This window comes from Lagopus leucura, unplaced genomic scaffold (genome assembly GCF_019238085.1).
Source record: "Lagopus leucura isolate 7727_CA_CO unplaced genomic scaffold, USGS_WTPT01 Super-Scaffold_100029, whole genome shotgun sequence".
NCBI lineage: Eukaryota > Metazoa > Chordata > Aves > Galliformes > Phasianidae > Lagopus > Lagopus leucura.
In genome coordinates, this window is record NW_024962280.1 from 5,239,105 (window position 1) to 5,253,404 (window position 14,300).

A 14,300-nucleotide genomic window follows, 5' to 3' on the forward strand; every position below is an offset into this window, starting at 1 on the left:
ATGTAGTTCAGTAACTAGTTTAACAGCACAAAATGTGCAGTGAAAGGATGGATTGAGCAATTAAAGATGGGATTATATTTTGACAAACTGCAGCTGGGTCAGGAGAAGGATTGGTGCTGAAGCCAAGCCTGACTTTTCAGAGCTTGCCAGTGGTCAGAGAACTGGAATCAAATCCGCTTTGCTGAAGTTGTGGATCGGTGTTGTTGCAGCCTAGCTGCACAATCTGGATGTGCTGTTGTTTTGTTTCTCATTCTGATATTCCTGTATTTCTACAGCCTCTAGAATGGATTTATTTATGATTACAGCTTATGTGAACAACAGATATTACTAAGAGTCATTACAACTATCAGCACGCTGTATGAGGGCTGTTCACATTTGACAATGCTGGTGTAATAATACACCAATACAGAGGAGAGGAGGCTTGACTTTGAGTAATGGTAAAATCAAGCCTGAGTTATAGCCGTAATTCAGAACAGATGCAGGTCATAGCTGTGTGCTGAAACCTGAGTGGGAGGAGGTTCACTCTACCTATGGCCGTTTGGTTTGAAATACAAGTCATATTGCAGAGTGAACCGAAGCCACTGTAACACACCAGTGTTAACTGTAATCAGTTATACCTTACATGCATGGAACTCTTTCATTGACTCTAAAAGTGTCTATTTTTATATGAGTATAGAAGCTTAAATTTTGTTCTCCTCCTTCTTTGGCAGAAGTACCTCTGATGCCAGACCTTGTCAAGTCTGTTGTTGTTTGTGTGAGATACTCCTATATCTTTCTGCATTCTTTGTTTTTAGATCTGTCTTGCATAAATGTTTTTATAACAAGCCTTGATAGTGTAAATACTGAGTTTTTCTACTTCATTTTTTTAAAATGGAGAAGCTTTTTTATTTTTGAAAGTGGAAACATTACTAATTTTATATCCGGACAGAATAGACAACTGTGATGAGCTGTGACTGCGAGATGTGTATAGCTTCACAGATTGCTCAGAGCAAGGACAGCAGTGCTGGTGACTGAGCGCTGCCTACCTCACGTGCATGGAAGTTACTCAGTGCACCCTAAAGAAATCCTGAGGCTGCCTCAAGATCTAGAATTTAAGAGGTTGTACGTATACTGTGTGAGATGCTGCTGTCTCTACTGTGCTCCTTATTTACTCTTCCTTGCCTTCTGAGTTATTTTAAACTTTACAACCTTGAATCTGAGATGTGAAAGGGCTACACAAAATCACACATTTTCTTGAAATGAAGATCTAAGATGACTCATGATTTCACAGAATTACTGGGATATTGAAAAGTTGATGGCACTTTCTATTTGGCATGACTTCTATTTAAAAAAAGATTTTATTTGAAATCGCAACACTCAAACATGGCTTAAAAAAAACCCACCTCTTGAACCAAGTGTAATTCTTCTTTTAATTGGAAGTCTTTCCATTACCTTGTAGTCTCATAAATTATCTGCTCTTAAGTACTAATGACCTGGGAAAGACAGATGTTGTCTCCAGCTGTTAAATGATTTTTTAATGCTTACTTTTTTAGAGACAGTTAATTCCAGGATAATGCCTAAAAAGATTTCAGGAAGAAAAATAATCTTAACGTCCTCAGATGACTAAAAGCAACAATGAGAGCGTGAAAAAGAAGCATGAGTACACAATATTAGTTCCTAATAAATAGCTAGTTCTAATACATCCAGGGTGGATTAGCATCAATTGTTTTCCTTACAGGTTGAAAAATTGGTAGCACTGCATTCCTTGATGAGCCCAGCCCCTGTGTAACATCTTTGGAGAAGGAGGCAAAGTGAGTTCCAAGCAGGGGAAGCCAATGGCTTGGCTTTTCTTGGGTCCCCAGACAGAATAACGTGAAGATTGCATGGTGAACTTTCTGCATTTGTGTTCTTTCATTGTTCCACAGGTCTCTTGTCCTCACCTTGTTCTCAAGGCCTCTGAGATCATGCAGCTGGCTAAGGTTTAAGATGCCTCCTTTTTTAAATGAAGGGAAGCTGGGAGGGAGGGGATGTGATCTCTAACAGATTTTATTGGCCAGGAAGAACTTGGTTGTATCTGTCTGCTATTTAATGAGAGGGAGTGGAATTGGTGGGGTGGGGGTAAGCGAGTGGGAGAGGGAAGTGAGACCACTTGCCAAGAGTTATGGGAAACCACGGGAGTTGCTCTAACTTCTAGTCTTTATGAGAGAAATTGTGAGAACGCTTGCTTACATAGGTGATATGGAACTTCAGAGAACCATTGATGAAACTATTGCCAAGCACTTAGAGGACTCTGTTCCATCTGGTGTTGTGAGCAGACAAACTTCTTCTAATAGCTGTCATCCAGGGTACACAGTACCCTGTATCTATAGAATTTTGGTGGGGTGGGGGAGAAGGATTTTCAGTGTCTCTCAAGTATTTCCATGGCAGAATGAAAACACATTTTTAAAGTGAAGCTGCAAACTTTCTTTTATAGAGATGAAAGCATGTAAATGCGTTATATTGAAGCCACGGTACAAGTATTTGCTTGGTTGTTCTTTATTTTTTTTTTCCTCTTAAATGTTTTTATTTTTTGTTACATCACGTGGGAGACTGGATAGACCTTTGGTCATAAGCTTAGCCTGTAACAAACTGCAGTTAAAGCAGATGTTAAATCTTTGTACTTCTTGGTACCACGTACTAACCAAGTACCTCTTGGTTTTATAGCATCTTTAAGTAAACTGTACAAACTTGGCCAGTAATAAACCCCAAAGTATGTTTTTACATTACATTAATCTCTTACTGGCTTTTTCACATACTTCACGTCATATATTTGACATTTTCATAATTATTGGTGTTTTCTACTTTGTCATCTTCTATCCTTCTCCTACATGTGTCAGGAAGCAGTCATAAAAATGATTTATTTTTACTTCACATTGAACTTCTTATGTATTCAGAAAGATTATATGACAGTTTTAGTGCTGACTTCATTAGCTCTGATCCCGTTCTTATTCAAATCCTAGTTGGCAGAGCCAGTAAAATAATGTCAAGATTTTTATGGGTCTGTAAAATTATGTAATTTGTTTTGTAATTACAGTGAATACAGAAAGAAGAAAAAAAAGCAACCTGTCCTTAATCTAATTAGTACACAGGAAAGCAACACATTTAATTTAAAAACAAAACAAAACAACTTTTATATTGAGGGGAGCACTGGGAATCATGCAGTGTCAAATATTTATCCATTTCTTGCAGACAAAGTGTTGTGTGAGGTAAGAAATAAAATGCAGCTAGAGCAGTAGAAAACAGTCCTTACCACATCGTACATCCATCATTCTTACAGTGAGAAAAAATGTGCTCTGCATTATTTGAGTGTGCTAGGAGTAGAATGGAGCCTAGTTCTGTTACGGGAACAAATCATTTTACCCTTCCTGTAACAGGTCATTGTTTTTGCAGCTGCTTTTTCCCCCAGATATACTGCACTTATGTGGCTGTCAGTAGAAGCTCGATGGTTGCTGGTAATACAGTTCAGAATTTGTCACGGTTGGCAAAATGTGGAGGAGAGCTGAGCAGAGAGTTTTCACCTGCAGAGAAGGGACCACTCAAGGATCATCCTCATGGATGGAAATGTTCCAGTTCTGGCTTGATGGGAGGAAAAGTGTGCATCAAGCCTATCAAACTGAGAATGCTGAATTGTTCTGCATTTCGAAGTAGAGAGCTAACTTTGGGTAATTGGTGTCTCAGTCATTAGGCTGGGAAGTGTCGTCATCCTGCTGGTAAGTACACAGGCTGGTAAAACAGGCAGATTTCCAAATTTAGCATTGAGCCAATGTTACAGTATTCCTGATTTTCTCAAGAAAGGGCTCTGGGTATGTTTTCCTTTATAACTATTGAGTTATCTGAATTTAAGGGATTGTTTCTTAGGCTTGTGTGCAGGTACTTATGCAGCTGGCATAAATGCTGGCTGTGGTCTTCATGGCAGAGTCTGGGAGAACATATTCTGAATTCTTTGCACCAGTGCCAACAAAACTATCTTGCATCTTTTTCAGCTGTAGTTTTAGTTTGCAGATTCCTCCAAAAAAGAAATGAAAGTATATCGGTGCAGCTGCATGAAAATAGAGATGTGGCATGGTTCTTATTTATTATAAATATATTGGGCTGATTAATGTTGTTCAACGTTTTCCTTCAACTTGAGCCACTGACCAGATAACGTTGCTGTTATCGGTGTTGGTGTTTTCATCAAGTTCATCCTGTATGAGGTAGTCCAATGATTTGCCTGAACGAGGCTCGCTTGATGCTTCTGCATTTGGAGTTACTTTTTGCCAACCACAGAGGAAGAGTTTCCGTTGAACCAGAAACAAGGTGAAATGCTTCTGTGCTTAAAGTCTGATAAAAGAGAACATGAATTAGAGAGTGACTGATAGCAAAAACTGTCAGCTTCAGGCAGACTTCTGAGCAAGTCTGCCCCTTCTGCCGACTGCAGCAGCAGATTTGCTTCTGTGGCTGTTTTTAAAGTGCATTTTATTCAAGAAATTATTTGTTTGTGAAGCGGTACAGTTAGAGGAACATGCTTCAAAAGAGTGCCGTACTGAATGTTACTGAGTCATAGGTCTGTGTGGAATACTTGCTTTGTGAATTTTTTCCCTAGTGACATTAATCCAGTTCTAAGCGTGTGAAACTTGTGTGAAATTGAAGCAATTTTATTTAATTTTGTAGAATAAAGTCTCATATCAGGAGGGAACCAGGAGGCTGTGGGCGCTTAGTGGTCACGATATTAACTTGTGTTTAGCTTCAATCAGAAGAGCACTTAAACGGTGCTTAACTTGGAGCACAATAATCCTTGTGGCTATGGGTGAAACTTTTGTCATGTTGTTCAGTGCACCTTCAGTGGTGTTTGGAGAGGATTGGCTGGTAAAGTTTTATATACTTGTTGTTTCATCTATCATTGGATATTAAAAATATAATTTCTGATATGTAGCAAGCTGCTACTCTTGGATCAACCCTTTATTAAAAGGCCTTTTACTGATCAATAGCAGCAGATGCAACTTGTTCCTTCTGAGGATCTTCACCAGGGGATTCCTTAGCAGCCCTGTTGAGTGACTGTGTGTGTAACAGGTGGACCTAAATGGACTTTTAGTGTTCCTTTGAAGAGAAACTGCTTTGACAATCTATTGTATTTGTCTGCTGCAATGCACAGTCTATTAAGGGAGCTTTACTTGTGTTGGAAATGTACTGAAGGCTCTATGCATTGCTCTGCTGCTTTGTTGACCTTTGCAGGAGGATTATTTAATTTAAAGGCGTACTATTCACATTACTTGAGAAATTATGTAAAGGATATGAGGATGAACACGATCATTCTGATGAATGAGTATGCTGAAAGGCATCGGATTTTGATATTGGAGCAACTGTCAGTTAAAAACAAGTGTAATGAATCAAAGATGCTTACATGCTTTTTTAAATTTTGATTTCTATTAGAATCCTATGAATATGACAGCATGCTTGTTCTTCTGATAAATGACCATCCCACAGAAAAAAATTGTACAGTTGATCTTTTAAATTCAGTTTCTGTTCATGGTTAACTTTCTGTGTACACTAATAATGTATTTTTTTTATTTGAGAAGTTAATATTTTCAGATCTCCTGGGATTGGAAGGCTGGGGGTGGAGTGGTGACAAGTCAACAATTTGCCTGTCTTAGTGACAAAAAAAAGACGACAAAGCTTTGTCTGAATTGATGTCATATAAATATCTATATTATTAAATTAGTGGTCTACATATATATATATTCATGAATACATACATATTTATGTATGTTTATATGTAAATAAAAAGTTTCTTCACAGTAGTTTGCTACTGATGTGCATCATGGATCTATAGGTTACCTCCTGCTCTGCATTTCGTTTATGATGTGAAGTTAACAGTTAATTGCCATGAACCAAATACTTAGCAGAAGGCAGGATGCACTCAAAGCATGCAGTCTGCCTCTTCCTTTCTTTTACCTTAGAGTCTGTAACACTAATTTCTGAAGTACTTCAAGATTCTTTCTGACTTCCTCGCCATTGGTCAATAAATGTCACAAGTTCTGTATCTGAAGAGCAGAGTCTCATACCCCGGAGTGCTCCAGCTGAGAGGGCTCTGGCAGTGACTGTAATTGCAGTGCAAATGACAGTCCCCATGCCCTGCTGACCTATCCCTGGCATTTTTACTGGAGGGTTGATGTGCTGTAAGGAAACGTTGGCTCCTGCAATATTTTTAGCATTTATAAAATTATTGCACTGCTCTCTCTCTATTTTTTTTTTTTTTGAACACTTGAATGTTAATCAACTGTTAAAGTATCCTGAAAAAGTAAAACAATTAAAACAAAATCAGTGATTGGAAATGTTAGAGTGCAAATATATGGCCAGTTAAAGGATGTGAGTGTACCGTAGGCCCCTGATGTTGTGGTTGTGATGCTGCACTGAGCCTGGCTCCCTTGTGCTCATGGAAGTGAAACTGCGATGGGAGTAAGATTTAGGTTTGTAATTCTGTGGAACAGAGCTTTTACTTTTAGAGCTGTTGATGTTTAAACTTCTAACATTCCTGATTCTCAGCAGAGCATTAGACCAAATGGCTGATTAGTGCTACTATAAACCTCTTTCTGTATGTACTTTTATTTAAGGTCTACCCACCTCTTTTCAGAGGAAACCAGTGGAAGGCAGTCCATTACCACCTAAACCTTTTTGTCACTCTCCTGTTTAAATTAGTTTTTCTAAATTAATTTTCATGTTAGCTGCTTCACAGTATAAGGACAAAAAAAATCATTGTGGAATACGTTTCACAGGTTTTAAAAGGAGCCATTTAAAAAGTTGCATTGCTGCATGTAACGGGGTAATCGCTGGTGCTGGTTGTAACTCTGCGCTATTATACATGAGCGCACAGTACTAGAAGTTGATAATATGCAGAAGATTTTTGTAGTGTAAAGGGACAAAACTAGTGTCTATCTTGAGGAGGTTCCAATCTTTAAAGTTCTAATGCTGATCTTCCTGAAGTTCAGTGACTTATTTCTCATTAGCTTGAATAGGATTTGAATTAATTAATGACCTGGAATCCGTATGTCTGTAATTCTTATTGCCTGGTTAGTAGAACATGTAAAGATGATGGGAGGTCATTAAGCATCTTCTGAAATGGGGCCCGGAAGGTCCATAGATTTGGAATGAGGTTTAATGTGAAATTTTTGAAGCTTCTGTGGGAATGCTCCTCTGTGCATGTGCAAAATGCAACCCATCAGGGGGAGAACCAAAACCATTTGTTCCTCAGATAAATACGCTAGCATTTTATTGGCTTAAATTTTTGCAGGCTGTCAGTTGATAACGTCAAGGTACCGGACATTTAATGAGATTTTGTATTTCTCATTTCCCGTTGCAAATAATTCCAAATTTCAGACATTATTATATCAGTGTGTTTGTTACTTCTATCTGTGTAAGTGGATTTATATTGGAGTTGGATTGCATGATCTTCAGAGGTCACAACTCTGATTCTGTGATTTGTCAGTAGTAAAAGCTCTACATACAAGGTAGAGTTGGAGGCGGTGGTAATCACTGTGGCTGTTAATGTAAAGAAGATGCATTTAGCCTTATCTCATGAGTGTTATTAACAGAACAGCATTACTTAGGCCTGTCAGGAAAATCAATGTTGAAATATTGTTATACGTTGTTAGTCGTCAGTGGAAGTAAGTTTTTTCTGATTGTTGATACAAGGATAGCGACACGAAGAACAGCGTGAAGCACAGTAAAGTACAGTGTGCATCTCTGGAAAGGCTGGGCAGTAGGGAAATTAAAAGGGAAAAAAAATAAGTCTGAAGAATTCAATGTGGCACCTGAAGGGAAAAGAGAAATGAAGGCAACATTTTGCAGTGACACTATGACATTGATTTTCATAAATCTTTGGTTGTAGATTAATGTAACATTTTATTTTGCACCCCAGGACTGCTGTTCTGTGTGCTCTGACAGCTCATTATGTGCTCATTGTGGTTGCTGATGGGAGTGTTGAAAGCTCTGGATTTAGTAAGGAAAGTGTTTGGTAACGTGTATGATATAATGTTGATTCTGTGCTCACTTCAAAGTTTCGGAGTAGCATCAGTTTATTGTCCCACTGGGCTGAATCTCATCTGGCATTAGACATGCTAACTAATGCAAATTTTAACTGTGTGATAGATAGCTGAAACTAGAAAATATCTCCCAAGTCTACATCCTGCTGCTTGAAAGTTTAAGGTGTAAAAAATTTATGACTGACTTGTCCAACTTGCGCCATTGTGGGGCATTCAATTATGGATCTATGAGGCCAGCTTGATATTTTTCATTTTCTAAACTTCCATGCAGTTATTCATCTTTAGAACAGATTCCAAGTGTAGTGTTCTGGAAATTGTGTGTCTCTTGTCTCAAATATTGCTGAACTGCTGCTGAGAAGTCGTAAGGGGAATGAAAAAACAACTGAGCTGAATCAGATCACCGAGACTGTTACCTGCTGCCACCTGTTCACAGGGATGATGAGAACTTCAGGTAATGCCTGCTTATTTAAAAGAATATTTCTTTCTGTGTGGTCATCAAACAGCTGCTAACTTGTGTATTACAGAGTTCACGGATTTATGCGTTTCAAGTTGGAGGGGGGAAAAAAAGAAATCCAGGTGCTCTTGGCTGGACCATAGGGAACAGGACTGGAACTGGAGAGCTGAAAGGTGATGGAGCCAGATGTGCCACTGAAATAAGCAGAACTGCAAGGGAGCAACATGTCTGTGTTTTCAAGTCTAAATTACCTAGGTTGAACATTATGGCTATCTTGAACCTTACTCACTGTTAACTGTAAACAGTTTTCTTCTGAACTTTTCATTGCATACCATGAAATGTATGGTGTAAACACCCTCCTCCTTTTCCTGCTTATGATGCTATGGCTAAGCAGAAATACAGCCGTGTTTCTTTTTTTTTGGTTCTGGAGAGGCTCTTCCATACTCCTAGTTTTTAGTGTTACTTGAAGTGATTTGCTTAGCTGTAGGTACACAATCTCACAAGCATTCTCTAACAGGGGCATGCTCTTTCCCAGCTAAAACCTGATATTCATTTTTCATAGTAACTGCATTTGCTAATACTGGTATAAGCTAGGTATGGGCTGCATCTATCTACAGTTTGTTTCTAACCTTGTCTAAAACCATATGCTTGGCATCTTAAGAGTCATAAGTACAGAATGCAAACATGAAACATCAGGGATGTTTACATGAAGTTCTAGGCTATGATTCATTCTGAAATACTTTTATGTTGTGAATTCATAGCTAAGTGTTTACGGAATAAGATTAGTAGAACTTGATAATGTAAGAAAGCATAAACTGGTAAAGCTTGATTAAACTTGTTCTGTTTTGGAGAGTTGAAAACACTGATTTCCTAACTTCCTCTTCTTCGTAGAGTAAAGGCTACATAAAAAAAACCAATGAATTTGTGCTAGACTGAAAGGAAGAGAGGATGCAGATGACTGTTGTTAGCCCTTAGAAATAGTTGGAAAAAGTTTCTTTGGTAATGGTTTTGTGCATAGGTTCTTTATTAAATGTATGCACTGATTTAGGAGGACAAAGTGAAGTGTAAGTAAATAGGGAATAGCAGGTGATTAGTGCAAAACAGTCGCTGCAGTTGCCAACTGTGGCAGCCTAAGTATTTCCATTCCTACAAATAGGGGGGGCTTGGCTTCAGTCATGGTTTCATATGCAGATCTTTTCTCACCGCTTTTAAGAGCGATGGTCATCTAATATTTATTTTTTCTTCTTTAAATAAGATTCCAAGCTCCTCCCTAATGCTTCCCTACTTGCATTCCTTAAAACCACAATACCTATAAATAGATAAATATAATTTGAATATGTTAATCTTGCTTGGAGTGGCACACTGGGATGCTTTATGTTAAGTGTACATAGAGAGCATTGTTCTGCTTCATTCAGTTGGGGAGTTTAGCTACAATTAAACTGTTTCTTACATGACTTGAAAGTGGTGTGGTCTGAGTATTTCAATTTGCTATTTCCCCAGTAGTAAAGAACTGCTGGTACTGCTCCCAAATAGTAATGTTTTGTTGGTAGTTTCCCAAACAAGGGAAATGCTGTGAGAGAACTGGTTTTGATGTTCTAAGACTTATTTGAGTGACAGAAAAAGCCAAATAGGAAAACATATAATGTGTTGAACGGGTGTGTAATCGCAGAAATAGGATTGAGCAGTATGGATACTTGTTAGTTATCCAAGATCCTAAAATCAAAAGCCGGTGAGAAACTCTGTTAATTTGCAAAAGGAATATTGACTTGGATCAGCTGTCTGTGGCTGCTGTTATTTTTCCCAGTGTTGCCACTGCTGCTAATCTTTCCTGTCACTGCATTCCCTGCTCTCCTAAATCTTGAGGATTTTTTTTTTCAGGCTTGCTGGCACTGAGAGGTAGACTGATATCCTTTCCCCTGAGGGATCCTTCTGGCTCTTTACCTTAACCAGAGGGAAGAGGTTCAAGATGGGAGTCTTCATAGTGTGTGTGTACCTGAAGATTTTCTTCTGCTGATTAGTACAGATAGTTTGAATCCTAAACTTTCTTTAAAATAAAAGCCTGCAAGGAATAAGGAGTTGTAACTACTTAGGAGACTTGTTGTTCTTTAATTGGTGGAAACCAGAAAGACTTGATGTGTAATGTGAATTTCTACTTTCTTCTATAGATGGGCTTCCTACACAAGCAGCAGATCATTAAAGCATGCATTTTAAAAAGTGGTAAAATGACTTTAAATGACTCTTGTAGTGTATCTGTTTTTGATCAGTATGTGAGGGCAGTTCATCTCAACGCTTTTACAAGTTGAGATGGATGCTTGATTATTTGGGCTGTCTGCAAAGTAGCTAAGGAAGCTATTATTCAGATGAGAAGATTGCTATTTAAATCTATTTTAGTATAAATTGCAGAAGTTACTTTGCTGTGCTGGTTAAAGTTTTCAGGAGTGGGTTCCCTTTCTTAAGAGTACAGTGCAGAGACATAAATAGGAAAGAAGGATGGTAAAAAAAATAGGAATATCAGGCTCCATGCCTGGTTATCAGTTAAAACAGGAAAAAATGGAGTTGCGATTTTTGTTTAAAAACAACTTCAGCACCCAAGCTGAGCAATGCAGCTGGTTGAAATAGAAGACTTGAAAGCATTCAATGAAGGAAAAAGACCCCTTTTTCCCATATGCTGCACTTGATACCTTTTTTTTTTTAAAAAAAAAAAAAACCTTCTTCCTGTTCTGATAATCCACGTGATAATCTGGATGTAATAAATGCACAAGCTGAGCTATTTGTTCTGGGAGCACAGTGTTAATGATTTCACGTTCAACAGATGTTTTTTGAAGCATCAGAAGAGAAAACAACATAAAAGGCATTTATAATTGGGCATAGACATTGGTTTACAGATGGACAAAGGAGAATTTGATACACTGCTGAATGAGTCTTGAACTGCTGAGCTAGCTTTATAGATACGTATAGTATGTCTTGGCCTTAAGATATTCTAAGAAATTGAACTTAATGATGTGAATGCTTTTTGCAGTAACTCTGTGAAGCTCACTATCTTTACATTACTCATAGACATCTGCTTTGTGTGTAGAAGGCTCTGACTCAACTAGATTACCTTTTAGTACTGTCTGCTCTCAGGAGCAGTACAAACAGATGCGTCTGGATGCTGCAAAATAAGTAAGAAAGTAAATAGTAATGCTTTTTAGCAAGTTTCTTTAATTGCTTTATTTGTAGGAAAAAAGGGATCAAATTAATACATGTTGATAATATCCCAAACCAAAATCTATGATGATGTTTGATCTGCAGTGTGAGAATATTCTGGTGTGAAAGTATCCATGTATCTATGTAGTTACAAAGGATTAAACAGAAAATGCTTATGAATGCTTATTTCAGTTTGGTTGGATGGAGTCATTAACTGAATTGAGATTGGGGAGGAGCCAGTTAAAGAAAACATTTGGAAAGATGAGCCGAGAGTGATGGAAACTACGATGCTGTGTAACCCTGTGACCGTAGACGAGTCCTTCAGTCCCTCTTTGGTTTCCATTTCTCTCTAAAAGTAATAGTGGGAGAACAGTATTCCTCTTTGCACAGCCTGTTCTGGAGAAAAATTGTGTTCACAAATGAGTCATTCTGATATTGAGATGAATGAGGTAAATTGCAGTGACTCCCTTCTGCTGTGGGTGGAGAGAGAAAAATCTCCAATATTTTTAGAGAACTGTAAGATGTAAACAAGGAGTGAGTGGGTCTGGAATTTTTCTGTGTTGAATAATCAGGGTGAGACTGAGAGGCAAAACACTCTTTGAGCTGGGCTTCTTTTTATAGCAAGGTTGGAAGGAGAAAAACAACTAAGATTTTTTACTCTTGAAAACAGCAGTGGTATAATCACAAGGGGAGAGCTCAAGTATGCATTCACTTATTTAAGTAAAGCAAAATGGAGGATGTCAAGCAAATAAGAGATGCATGTTGTTCAGTTAAGTGAAAGGTGGCAGTGTTGATCTGGATGAAGAATACAGAGGAGTAGACTTGTAAGGTTTATGTGGTTCCAGCCAACAGCCTGCTCCTAGCTCTAGGGGTGTCTGGTGCCAGCGACTGCTCCTGAGAGCCGGAGGCCCAAAGGAGATGGTAAAAACTACAAGTTCTGTGTTGTAAGGAAGATCACTTGGAGAGAGCTGTGTTAGTGCAAAAGTACCGGTCAGCCTAGTCCTGGTTTCTTTTTATTTGCTTTTTGCTTCTTAGATTTTAGGAGAACTACTCAAGAAAAGCAATTGTGTAGTAAGACTCAACACTGTGAACGTTGGCACAATGGAACACTTCCTGTCTTTGGGAGCTTTTTTACACTTTAATTATTGTTTACAAGGAGAAAAGGGATGTGAATTCTGCCTCCATGCTGATGAAGAGAAGCTGTCCACTTTGAGGGCCATGGATAAACAAAGCATACATAATATCAGTAATGCTCTTATTTGTAATTATGTCACTTTGAGTTTTAACATCTGCCTCTTTTTTAATTTGGTAAATTAGAACTAATATAAATTATTATGACAATGGCAGTAATTGCAGATTGATGAATTAGGGGAACAAAATACTGAAACTAATTTGATCGTTCCCCTAAATCATCTTGGGCGGCAGTTGTGCGGAAACGCCGCCATTTCTTCATTTTGTGGAACTTGTTTTTTCACTTTGAAGCTGCTTCTCAATATTCTCAAATCAGCCAGTTATTATCTTAGCACGACATTTGGCCTGCAGTTCCCAGCTAGGAATGAAAAAAGACTATCATTGGTCCTCTCTGCACAAAATAGCTGGGCAGAACAGTTATGTATACAGGAACTGTTATTCTCACCTTTTGAAGACCAATTTCTTTGACTCAGAGAGTCTTTGACCTTCAAAGTAAAAGCTGCAGGCGGTACAATTTGCCTTTATAGCAGATGTGTGGAGGTTGTGTGTGTGTCTGTGTGTCTGCCTTAAAAGTTCTGAGAATGATCTTTTTTTTTTAACTGTAGTGATCCTTGTTGACCTCATTAGCTCTGTTTAGACTTAAGATAATTACTGACATAGGGAAACAGGCGACATTTAGGTAGAAATCCTTCTTCTGGAAACGCATCCAATTCTGAAAGTATCTTTAGGCACTTAAAGCAGATTCAGCTTTCTTGTTTCTTACATAAGATGTACAGTATTTTTTATTTTCCAACTAAAAATAATTCATTGCTGCCATTCAAATCAAAACTGATGTAAAATGTGTGGATAGAAAACCTGTACGCAGCGTGCATGCTCTTACTTGTCCTTAAACATGCTTGTCAGCTTAAAGAAGAACAGTAAAGTAACCTTTTCCTCATATCAAAGGAACTGCAAGAAGGACATCAATGGAACTTGGATGTATTGTTTCTGGAGAATTTAATATGGAATTTGTGCTTCTAAATTCCAGAGTACATTTTAAAGTGTTTCCACTTTTTTTTTTTAGAAAAACAACTCAGCGGATCCATGGAGTGCTGTAGTACAAGCAGGCATCAGCATTTAAAGATATTGCAATTAGCGGGGAGAGAATTGTTTTTCTGGTCAAAAGATTTTTCACTAATGTTCAAAGATTTCACTGGAAGAATAAATATTTAAACTTTGCTCTGTATGCTGTTCTGCCAACCGTTGAGCTTATTGATGTGGTCTCTAATTTTGACTCAGAAAATTCAATATGTTGGGCTGAGAGAAATTAAGGTTCACAAATAGGCACTGGGGTAGAGGTTAAATTACTGGATCAAGGTAGTAACTGTTCTAACTTGGAACCACATTATTTTCTATGAAAAGTTATTATCTAATGAGGAAAAAGATAATTGATG

At 38.0% G+C, this 14,300-nt stretch overlaps 1 long non-coding RNA gene across 1 annotated transcript in view; it reads left to right on the forward strand.

The window, feature by feature from the left end:
- The window catches only part of LOC122185470, a 34,822-nt gene extending 20,805 nt beyond the window's left edge, over nt 1–14,017 (forward strand). Inside the window, exon 3 of the long non-coding RNA XR_006180870.1 lies at nt 13,931–14,017. This is a non-coding gene — a long non-coding RNA (uncharacterized LOC122185470). The remainder of the gene's footprint in view (nt 1–13,930) is intronic.
- Nucleotides 14,018–14,300: the final 283 nt, after the last annotated feature.